General features: G+C 50.5%; 2 gene segments (V, D, J or C); one reads left to right on the plus strand and one right to left on the minus strand.

The window, feature by feature from the left end:
- Window positions 1-915: 915 nt before the first annotated feature.
- On the minus strand, window positions 916-1,671 carry LOC309888169 (immunoglobulin heavy variable 3-23-like). The segment is given in 2 exons: window positions 1,543-1,671; window positions 916-1,436 (listed from the first exon to the last, which is right to left on the minus strand).
- Window positions 1,672-11,210: 9,539 nt separating this feature from the next.
- LOC309888338 (Ig heavy chain V region 6.96-like) lies at window positions 11,211-11,914 on the plus strand. The segment is given in 2 exons: window positions 11,211-11,287; window positions 11,394-11,914.
- Window positions 11,915-12,214: the final 300 nt, after the last annotated feature.

Here is a 12,214-nt window from a genome sequence, read left to right on the forward strand (position 1 = left end):
GGGCACGGTTCAGTAAATTTGAGCATATTGAGAGAAAGTTAAACTCAGACCAAGACTGCGGGTTTCGTTCAGTAAATTTGGGCACGGTTCAGTAAATTTGAGTGAATTGCAAAAAATTTGAACCCAGACCAAGATTGTGGGTTCGGTTCCGGAAATTTGGTCTCGGTTCATCAAAAGTGGGCAAATTGTGAGAAATTTGGACTCAGACCAAGACCACAGGCTCAGAGCAGAAAATCTGGGGGCTGTTGAAGAAATTTAGGCATGGTTTAGTAAATTTGGGGTGATACTGAGGAAACCTGGGCATGGTTCAGTAATTTTGGGTGCTGTTGAAGAAATTTGGGCATGGTTCAGTACATTTGGGGTGATACTGAGGAAACCTGGCCATGGTTCAGTAAATTTTGGGTTCTGCTGAGGAAACTCGGGCACAGTTCAGTAATTTTGGGTGCTGTTGAAGAAATTTGGGCACAGTTCAGTAATTTTGGGTGCTGTTGAGGAAACTCGGGCACAGTTCAGTAAATTATGGGTTCTGTTGAGAAAATTTGGGCACGGTTCAGTAATTTTGGGTGCTGTTGAAGAAATTTGGGCACGGTTCAGTAAATTTGGGGTGATATTGAGGAAACTCGGGCACGGTTCAGTAAATTATGGGTTCTGTTGAGAAAATTCGGGCACAGTTCAGTAATTTTGGGTGCTGTTGAAGAAATTTGGGCACGGTTCAGTAATTTTGGGGTGATACTGAGGAAACCTGGACACAGATCAGTACATTTTGGGTGCTGTTGAGGAAACTTGGGCTTGATTCAGTAATTTTGGGTGCTGTTGAGGAAACTTGGGCACGGTTCAGTAAATTTGGGGTGATATTGAGGAAACTTGGGCATGGTTCAGTAATTTTTGGTTCTGTTGAGGAAACTTGGGCATGGTTCAGTAAAGTTGAGTGCTGATGAGGTAATTTGGGCACGGTTCAGTACATCTGAACGCGCCGCAAGAAAATTCGACCTCAAACCAAGACCGTGAAGGAAATTTGGGCACGGTTGATGAGACTTGGGCACGGTGCAAGGTTCTGGGCACGCTTGGGCGGCTCTCGCCGCGTTGGGTTTTGTGACAGCCGTGCACGGGCTCTGAGCCACCGTGAGCAGCTTTCGCGCAGTAGTAGGTGGCGGTGTCTTCGGCCTTGAGGCTGTTCATCTGCAGGGTGACCGTGCTCTGCCCGTTGTTCCTGGAGATGGTGAAGCGTCCCTTCACCGCCGACACGTACCATGTGCTACTACCACCGCTGTTAATAGCTGCGACGTACTCGAGCCCCTTCCCGGGTGCCTGTCGCATCCATCCCATGCCGTAGCTGCTGAAGGTGAAGCCGGAGGCCTTGCAGACCAGGGTCAGGGACCCCCCAGGCTTCACCAGGCCCCCTCCGGACTCATCCAAGGTCTCGGCCGCCCGCAGCCCTGTGGAGGAAGGACAGAGAGCGGTGGGCTCAGCCGCACGGCACGGGTCCCCGCACGGCCGTGGGGAGCCGGGGCCGCCGGCAGCCTCCGCGGGACCAGGTCCTACCTGGGACGGCGGCCAGGAGGAGGAGGAGGGCGAAGGCGTGAGGCCGAGGACTCATGGTGGGGAAGGGAAGGGGTGCTGGGTGCTGTTGGGACGCTGTTGACGGGCGTATTTGAAGGCGCCCGGAGTGGGGATTTGCATGGGGAGCGGGCTCCAAGGCGGGGGGGGGTCGGTTTCGTGGGGAGGGGCCAGGACCGGGTTTCGCGCCACGCTCGTTAGCGGCGTGCATCGGGATGTTTAATTGCCATCCTTGATTGGCGCCCGGCAGTTGAGCGCGTTGATTCGTTTCATTGCGCTCTCTGCCATGCGTTAATTGGGCGCGCTGAGTTGTTTAATTGCTGGCCTTGACAAGGACTCATCATATTCCCTCGTTATTTCACCCCATTCCCTACCATATCCTAATTAATTGGGTGTGTTTAATTCTTTAATTGCAATCTTTGACATGAATTTATCGTGTTTCCTCGTTGATTAATTTAATTCTAATCTCCATCATGACTCTAATTGAGCCCACTTAATTATTTCGTTGCAATCTTCAACATAAACTCATCGTGTTTCCTCGTTTACTTCTTTCATTGCATTCCCTACCACGTCCTAATTAATTGGGTGTGTTTAATTCTTTAATTGCAGTCGTTGACATGAATTTATCGTGTTTCCTCGCTAATTCATTGCATTAACTACAATGGACTCATTAATTGGGATAATTATTGCATTGTAATCATTGATGAACTCTTGTGTTTCTTCATTGACTTATTTCCTTGTAATTCCAGCAATTTCATTGTGATTTCAGCTATACAATCACTAATTGAGTGCTCAGAACTATTTAATTGCAGTCTTTGACACAAACTCATGACTTTCCTCGTTATGTCATTGTAATCTTCACCGTGTGTTTGCTAATTGGGCTCATCAAATTATTTCCTTGCCATATTTGACGCAAACTCATCATTTTTGTGCGTGGGGTCATCCCTCTCCACTCCCCACCATCTTCTCATTACCTTTGTGCACTGGATTAATTAATTAATTGGAATCATTTCCGCATGCTCATCTCTTGAGTGCATTACTTCGTTGCACCCTCTGCCTGATGAGTTAATTAATTGCAGCCTCATCAGCGCCCTCATGCTGTGCACACGTCAAACTGCAAAGTCTCAGATTTTGGGTTTTTTAATTGCAGTCTGTGCAGAGCTAATTGGTGGTGTGCAGGGAGAGTTTTAATTGCAGTCATGAGCTCATCACCTGCGTGGAATTAATTATTTAATTGCAACCTCTTCCATGCAATCATCGCTTAAGGACCTTTAATTGTTTAATTGCAATCTCTGCAGCCTGCTCATCAATTATGGATAATCAATTATTTAATTACAGTTTCCCTCATGCACTCATCACTTATGGATAATCAATTATTTAATTGAAGACTCTTATATATAAACAACAATTATTGGGAATAAATTATTCAATTGCAGTCTCTTTAATGTAATTAACACTTATTGGCAATAAATCATTTAATTTAATCCCTTTTATGTAATCAACAATTATTGGGAACAAATTATTTAATTATTATTTTTTTTCCATGTAATCATTGCTCAGGGACTTGGAATTATTTAATTGCAGTCTCTGGGGTCTGCTCATCACTTAATTATTCAACCATTTATTTATTTATTTATTTAATAATTCAATCATTTAATCGCTCGATCGTCCAATTATTTATTTATTTAATCACCCCTTTATTTATTTATTTATTTATTTATTTATTTATTTATTTATTTATTTATTTATCTGTCTATCTATTTATACAATTATTTATTTAATTGAACGGTTATTTAATTATTTAATTATTTAATTGGTTATTTGATTATCCTTTAATAAATTATTTAATTGAAGTTTTCACCATGTAATCACCACTTATTGAGAATGAATTATTTAATTGTGATTTCTCCCATATAATTATCATTTATGGACCTTGAATTACTCAATTGCAATCTCTCCCATGCAATTATCATTTGTGGATGTGTAATTAATTAATTGCAATCTCTCCCATGCAATTATCACTTATGGACATTGAATTAATTGCAATCCCTCCCATGCAATTATCACTTATGGGCACTGAGTGATTTAATTGCATTCTCTCCAGTGCAATTATCAATTATGGATTTGTAATTAATTAATTGCAATCTCTCACATGCAATTATCACTTATGGGCATGTAATTAATTAATTGCAATCTCTGCCATGCAGCCTCCTCCCCTACAACCTTCCCGGCACGGAGCTTTTGTGCCCACGGCGCCTTCCCGCCCCCGGCCCCAGGTGTGGAGGCAAAAAATGGGTCCAGAAAACAGAAAACAGCCACGTTTCGGGGCTGCTCCAGCTGCTGAGGTTTCAGGCAGTACCAAAATAACTCGTTTTCTGCCCAGAAATAGCCCCCGCGCAGACACCTGGCTGGCTGCGCTTGGGTGGGCACCCGAGGCCGGGCTGAAGGGCTCAGCAAAAACTTCTCAAATTGGGGGTTTCCAGCCCAGAAGTGGGATGACATTCCCGCATTTTGGACTCAGCCGGCCCCAAAATGTTAAAAATTAATTCGTATTTTGGAAAAAATTGGGAAAAGGAGGAAAAAAAATCCATCTGATAGGTGTCTAAATGGCAAGAATAATAATCAAAGTCCCATTTTGATGAATATTAGTGTTAAAAAGCAGGAATTGTGTATTATTTGCATCAAAAATGTCAAGAAAAGGCAAAGAATCCTCACCATGGGGCCACAATGCCCCCCAGAATGAGGCAAATACTCATGTTTTGGGGCAAAGAAGGCATATAGAACCAAATACGAGCACATTTGGGGCAAAAATAGTCACGAAAGGGCAAAAAATGCCCCTACTGAGGTAATGAGAGCCTGTATTTGGAGGAAAGATGGTCAGAAATGGGAAAATACTTTTATTTTTGGAGTTTGAATGCTCAAAAAAGGCAGAAAAATGTCTGTATTTGGGGTCCAAATGGACAAAGGGGCAAAAGGATTCCCATCTTTGGCAAATTCTTTAAGCCCAAATTCCCTTCTCTGAGCCCAAATTCCATCCTCCGAGCCCAAATTCCATTTTCTGAGCCCAAATTCCTTTCTCTGAGCCCAAATTCCCTTAAACGAACCCAAACTCCCTACTCCAAGCCCGACATCTTGCACCAAGCCCAAAGCCAGGCTCCCCTCGTTGCCTTGATGGCCACTTTTTCACCCAAATATCAGCGAGTTTGGGTCCGTATGTTGAGTTTGGGGGCAAATATGGAGATATCTTTGCTTTGGACACCTTTTTTGACAAAATAGATGCATCTTTTGGCCTTTTAGGGTTCTTTCTTGCAGCACCCATTGTAGAATGGGTTGAATATGCCAAAATTTGGCTACACCTGGGCCTTTTTATGTTCACCCTTCGATGGTTGGACGATGACGCTGCTCCGCCAGGTCAACCACAAGGCTGTGGGCAACCACGACGTTGGATGAGTCCGGAGGGGGCCTCGTGAGTCCCGGGGGGTCCCTGACCCTGGTCTGCAAGGGCTCCGGATACACCTTCAGCAGCTACTCCATGGGATGGATCCGACAGGCACCCGGGAAGGCGCCCGAGTTCGTCGCGAGTATTAACAGCGGTGGTAGTAGCACATGGTACGCGTCGGCGGTGAAGGGACGCTTCACCATCTCCAGGAACAACGGGCAGAGCACGCTCACCCTGCAGATGAACAGCCTCAAGGCCGAAGACACCGCCACCTACTACTGCGCGAAAACTGCTAGTAGTTATACTACAGCTCCTGGTAGTGATATTGCTGGTGGTACTGGTGCTGGTTACATTGATGGTGGTGACATTGACAATGGTGGTGGTGATGTTGACGGTGCTGGTATTGATTGTGGTGTTGATGGTGGTTTTGGTGGTGATGGTGCTGGTCACATCGCTCATCTTGATAACCCAAATCCCTGGCATTCCACCCCAAATCATTTGCTGAACCCAACTCATTCCATTGACCCCAAAGTACTGAACTAAGCCCAAATTTCCTGCTTGATGGCCCAACCTTGCCCCGGGGGGTCCCTGACCCTGGTCTGCAAGGCCTCCGGCTTCACCTTCAGCAGCCACCACATGGGATGGGTGCGACAGGCACCCGGGAAGGGGCTCGAAGCAGTCGCGGGTATTTGGAGTGATGGTAGTAGCCCATGGTACGCGTCGGCGGTGAAGGGACGCTTCACCATCTCCAAGAACGACGGGCAGAGCACGCTCACCCTGCAGATGAACAACCTCAAGGCCGAAGACACCGCCACCTACTACTGCGCGAAAGTTGATAGTAGTAGTTATAATTGGGGTTATTGGATTGATGCTGCGGGTGCTGGTGCAGCCATTATCGCTACTACTGCTGTAAATACCCACGATGAATTTGACTCTGCTGGACACCCTGCCTGTGTGAACGCTGCTGGTAGTAGTTGGGGTTGTGGTGATGCCACTGGTGGGGGTGATGCTGTTGGTGATGTTGGTGTTGGTGATGTTAATGGCACTGATAATTATCATCGTGTCGATGATGTTGACGGGGTTGATAATGATCAAAGAACCACGGACTCATAAAAACTAGAATTTTGGAAAGAAACTACAAGGTCACCTACTCCAACCATCCTCCTATAACCACTACTACCCACTAAACTACTAAGTGATGATGATGTTGATGACGATGAAGGTGTTGCTCACGCTGATATAGATCGTTATGTTAATGAGGCTGATGGTGCTGCTGCCTTCATGCATGGCACAGGGAAAGGGCCTGGGCACAAATTCTCCTGGCCACAAGAAAAAACTCCATCAGCACCACCAGCTCTGCCCGTTGTTCCTGGAGATGGTGAAGCGTCCCTTCACCGCCGGCGCGTAGTATGTGCCACTACCACCACTGCTAATACCCGCGACCCACTCGAGCCCCTTCCCGGGTGCCTGTCGCACCCACTGCATGTTGTAGCTGCTGAAGGTGTATCCGGAGCCCTTGCAGACCAGGGTCAGGGACCCCCCAGGCTGAGCCCACCGCTCTCTGTCCTTCCTCCACAGGGCTGCGGGCGGCCGAGACCTTGGATGAGTCCGGAGGGGGCCGTGTGAGTCCCGGGGGGTCCCTGACCCTGGTCTGCAAGGGCTCCGGATACACCTTCAGCAGCTACCAAATGGGATGGATCCGACAGGCACCCGGGAAGGGGCTCGAAGTAGTCGCGGGTATTTACAGCAGTGGTAGTTACACAGACTACGCGTCGGCGGTGGAGGGACGCTTCACCATCTCCAGGAACGACGGGCAGAGCACGCTCACCCTGCAGATGAACAGCCTCAAGGCCGAAGACACCGCCACCTACTACTGCGCGAGAGCTCCTAGTGGTTATGGTGGTGGTGCTCCTGGTAGGATTGATGGTGCTGTTGATGCTGGAGCTGCTGGTGACACTGGTTGTGGTACTGGTCATGCTGATGGTGTTGGTGATGGTCTTTGTGATGTTTATGATGGTCCTCGTGAGGCTAATATTGTCAGCCATTAACACCACAAGTACTACCAGCACTACTACCACTCCAAGCAGTACCAGCTTCTCTCGCGCAGTAGTAGGTGGCGGTGTCTTCGGCCTTGAGGCTGTTCATCTGCAGGGTGAGCGTGCTCTGCCCGTTGTTCCTGGAGATGGTGAAGCGTCCCTTCACCGCCGGCGCGTAGAATGTGCTACTACCAGTACTGGTAATAGCTGCGACGTATTCGAGCCCCTTCCCAGGTGCCTGTCGCACCCACTCCATGTTGTAGCTGCTGAAGGTGAAGCCGGAGGCCTTGCAGACCAGGGTCAGGGACCCCCCGGGACTCACACGGCCCCCTCCAGACTCGTACAATGAGGCAGCCGCCCGCAGCCCTGTGGAGGAAGGACAGAGAGCGGTGGGCTCAGCCTGGAGGATACTTGACCCTGGTCTGCGAGGGCTCCGGATACACCTTCAGCAGCAACGACATGTATTGGGTGCGACAAGCACCCGGGAAGGCGCTTGAGTGGGTCGCGACTATTAACACTGGTGGTAGTTACACAGGCTACGCGCCGGCGGTGAAGGGACGCTTCACCATCTCCAGGAACAACGGGCAGAGCACGGTCACCCTGCAGATGAACAGCCTCAAGGCCGAAGACACCGCCACCTACTACTGCGCGAGAGCTGCTGATAGTTATGGTGCTGGTGCTCCTGGTTGGATTGATGGTGCTGTTGATGCTGGAACTGCTGGTTACACTGGTTGTGGTACTGGTCATGCTGATGGTGTTGGTGATGGTGTTTGTGATGTTTATGATGGTCCTGGTGACGCTAATATCGTCAGCCATCAACACACCAGCACTATCACCACTCCAAGCACTACCAGCATAACCTCTCGCGCAGTAGTAGGTGGCGGTGTCTTCGGCCTTGAGGCTGTTCATCTGCAGGGTGAGCGTGCTCTGCCCGTTGTTCCTGGAGATGGTGAAGCGTCCCTTCACCGCCGGCGCGTAAACTGTGCTACTACCACTGGTACTAATACCCGCGACTGCTTCGAGCCCCTTCCCGGGTGCCTGTCGCACCCAGAGCATGCCGTAGTTGCTGGAGGTGAGACTGGAGGTCTTGCAGGAGATCCAACAGGTCTGGAAAGGTCCCAGACAAGGATTTTGGACCCAGGACAGACGTGGGCTGCAATAGGGTTTGTACCGTGCGGCTGAGCCCACTGCTCTCTGTCCTTCCTCCCCAGGGCTGCGGGTGGTCGAGACCTTGGATGAGTCCGGAGGGGGCCGTGTGAGTCCCGGGGGGTCCCTGACCCTGGTCTGCAAGGGCTCCGGCTTCACCTTCGGCGACTACAGCATGTTCTGGGTGCGATAGGCACCTGGGAAGGGGCTCGAGTGGGTCGCAGAAATTAGCAGTACTGGTAGTAGCACATACTACGCGTCGGCGGTGAAGGGACGCTTCACCATCTCCAGGAACGACGGGCAGAGCACGCTCACCCTGCAGATGAACAGCCTCAAGGCCGAAGACACCGCCACCTACTACTGCGCCAAAGACTATCGTGGTGGTCAGGCTCTTGATGGTGCTGGTGGTGGTGTTGACAGTATTGGTGCTCTTCATGATGATGATCATGGTGGCGTTGGTGCTCGTGCTGTCCATATTCATGGTGAGAAGAGCTGCGGGTAGCTGGGACTAGTTGTATCGGGTGTATTCCCTGAGCCATGAACAATGCCAGCAGCAGCAGCAGCACCATCAATCTCAGCAGCATAACTACAACCACCACTACCAGCACGTTTCGCGCAGTAGTAGGTGGCGGTGTCTTCGGCCTTGAGGCTGTTCATCTGCAGGGTGAGCGTGCTCTGCCCGTTGTTCTTGGAGATGGTGAAGCGTCCCTTCACCTCCGACGGGTAGTATGTTTTACTACCATCGCTGTTAATAGTTGCGACCCACTCGAGCCCCTTCCCTGGTGCCTGTCGCAGCCAGTACATGTTGTAGCTGCTGAAGGTGAAGCCGGAGCCCTTGCAGACCAGGGTCAGGGACCCCCCGGGACTCACACGGCCCCCTCCGGACTCATCCAAGGTCTCGGCCGCCCGCAGCCCTGTGGAGGAAGGACAGAGAGCAGAGAGCTCCTTTGACTTATTACGAATTAACTCAATGCAATGAAATAACCCAAGGTAGAAAACGCAATTAATGCCCTCTTGAGCGCCTTCAAATAATCAGCATCCCCACAGCACCCCTTCCCTTCCCCACCATGAGTCCTCGGCCTCACGCCTTCGCCCTCCTCCTCCTCCTGGCCGCCGTCCCAGGTAGGACCTGGTCCCGCGGAGGCTGCCGGCGGCCCCGGCTCCCCACGGCCGTGCGGGGGCCCGTGCCGTGCGGCTGAGCCCACCGCTCTCTGTCCTTCCTCCACAGGGCTGCGGGCGGCCGCGACGTTGGATGAGTCCGGAGGGGGCCTGGTGAAGCCTGGGGGGTCCCTGACCCTGGTCTGCAAGGGCTCCGGCTTCACCTTTAGCAGCTACGGCATGGGATGGATGCGACAGGCACCCGGGAAGGCGCTTGAGTACGTCGCGAGTATTAACAGTGGTGGTAGTAGCACATTCTACGCGTCGGCAGTGAGGGGACGCTTCACCATCTCCAGGGACAACGGGCAGAGCCTGTTGTTCCTACTGATGAATGACGTCAAGGCCGAAGACACCGCCACCTACTACTGCGTGAAAAGTACTGATGGTTATCGTATTGGTGGTGACGATATTGCTGCTGCTGGTGCTCCTGGTGATCTTGGTGCTGGTGCTGGTGATGTTAATACTGTCAGCCATCAACACCACCAGCACTACCACCACTCCAACCAGCACCATAACTTTTCGCGCAGTAGTAGGTGGCGGTGTCTTCGGCCTTGAGACTGTTCATCTGCAGGGTGAGCGTGCTCTGCCCGTTGTTCCTGGAGATGGTGAAGCGTCCCTTCACCGCCGACGCGTAGTCTGTGCCACTACCACTGCTGCCAATACTCGCGACGTACTCGAGCCCCTTCCCGGGCGCCTGTCGCACCCATGCCATGAGGTAGCTGCTGAAGGTTGAATCTGGAGATGTTTGGGACTACCCATGCACTGCAGCGAGCTCTGTTTTACCCACACTATCACAGCATTTTGTTCCAAAAAATAAAGTATTTTCCCATTTCTGGCTACTCTTGCCCCAAATAGAAGGACGCGTTGCCTCTTATCCATACTCTTACCCTCCATATGGGCAATGCTTTTGCCCCTTCATGGGTATTTTTGCCCCAAATACAGAGATGTTTGCCTCTATATACCCTCTTTGCCCCAAACATTTGCACCTGGCTCATTTTCAGGGGCATTCTGGACACACGATGGGGGTTCTTTGCCCTAAATGGATATTTTTCAACGCAAATAATACACATTTCCCACTTTTTAACACCATTTTTAATGAAATTGCAGTGTTGATTATTATCCTGTCCATTGATGCACCTATCACACGGATTTTTTTCCTCCTTTTCCCTTTTTTTTTCCCAGAATACACGCATATTTTTAACAGTTTGGGGCCAGCTGAATCCAAAATGTGGGAATCTCATTCCACTTTTTATATAAAAACCCCCAATTTGAGAAGTTTTTGCTGAGCCCTGCAGCGCTGCCCAGCCAAGTGCAGCCAGCCAGATGTTTGTGCGGGGGCTATTTCTGGGCAGAAAAACGAGTTATTTTGGTGCGGCCTGAAACCTCAGCAGCTGGAGCAGCCAAAACGTGGCTGTTTTCTGTTTTCTGTGTCCTTTTTATAGAGATTGCAATTAAATTACTCAGCATTAATATTAAATAATCCATCCAATTAAATATTTCCATGTCGTAAGTGATCAGGGATCACGATAAAATAAATAAAAGATCCCCATGAATTAGTGCGTGGTAGAGAATTAAATGAAATAATGAAGAAATGAAACAAATGCTTGTCAAAGATCTAAATTTAATGATTCCACAGGCACAATTAATTAGAACATGGTGGAAAATACAAAAAAAAATCAAGTTTGTTGAGTTCCTTGTCTTCAGGAAAGAAACATGATGAGTTCCAGTCAAGAATCAACCATGAAATAATTGAGTGCATGCAATTAATTATTGCATGGTGTGGAATGCAATGAAATACGCCAAGGAGGATATGTGATGAACGACCCCTCCCAGCACCTTCAAATATGCCCATCCCCAGCGTCCCCACAGCACCCAGCACCCCTTCCCTTCCCCACCATGAGTCCTCGGCCTCACGCCTTCGCCCTCCTCCTCCTCCTGGCCGCCGTCCCAGGTAGGACCTGGTCCCGTGGAGGCTGCCGGCGGCCCCGGCTCCCCACGGCCGTGCGGGGGCCCGTGCCGTGCGGCTGAGCCCACCGCTCTCTGTCCTTCCTCCACAGGGCTGCGGGCGGCCGCGACCTTGGATGAGTCCGGAGGGGGCCTGGTGAAGCCTGGGGGGTCCCTGACCCTGGTCTGCAAGGCCTCCGGCTTTGACTTCAGCAGCTACTACATGAGATGGGTGCGAGAGACACCCGGGAAGGGGCTTGAGTTGGTCGCGAGTATTAGCACCAGTGGTAGTTACACATGGTACGCGCCGGCGGTGGAGGGACGCTTCACCATCTCCAGGAGCTACTGGTACAGCACGCTCACCCTGCAGATGAACAGCCTCAAGGCCGAAGACACCGCCACCTACTACTGCGCGAAATGTTATAGTAGTGGTTGTGGTGCTGGTGCTAATGGGATTGATGATGGTGCTGCTGGTGCTGGCCTAGTGCACGGCGCAGTGAAAGGCCCCGAGACAACTCATCCCAGCCACCAGCAGGTTCTCCACCCACAGCTCTTCTCCTCACCATCAATATCGACACCACCATTACCAGCACCAATGCCACCATGGTCATCATCATGAAGAGCACCAACACCAAGATCTCCAACACCATCCTCGTAAAGAGCACCACCGGCAACACCTCCAACATTACCAGCATCACCACCAGCACCATCGAGACCCCAACCACCACAACAGTCTTTGGTGCAGTAGTAGGTGGCGGTGTCTTCGGCCTTGAGGCTGTTCATCTGCAGGGTGAGCGTGCTCTGCCCGTTGTTCCTGGACATGGTGAAGCGTCCCTCCACCGCCGGCGCGTACAATGTGTCACTACCATCATTGTAAATACCCGCGACTCTTTCAAGCCCCTTCCCAGGCGCCTGTCGCACCCATCTCATGCCC

This window comes from Aythya marila (assembly GCF_965140915.1).
Source record: "Aythya marila genome assembly, chromosome: 28".
Lineage (NCBI taxonomy): Eukaryota > Metazoa > Chordata > Aves > Anseriformes > Anatidae > Aythya > Aythya marila.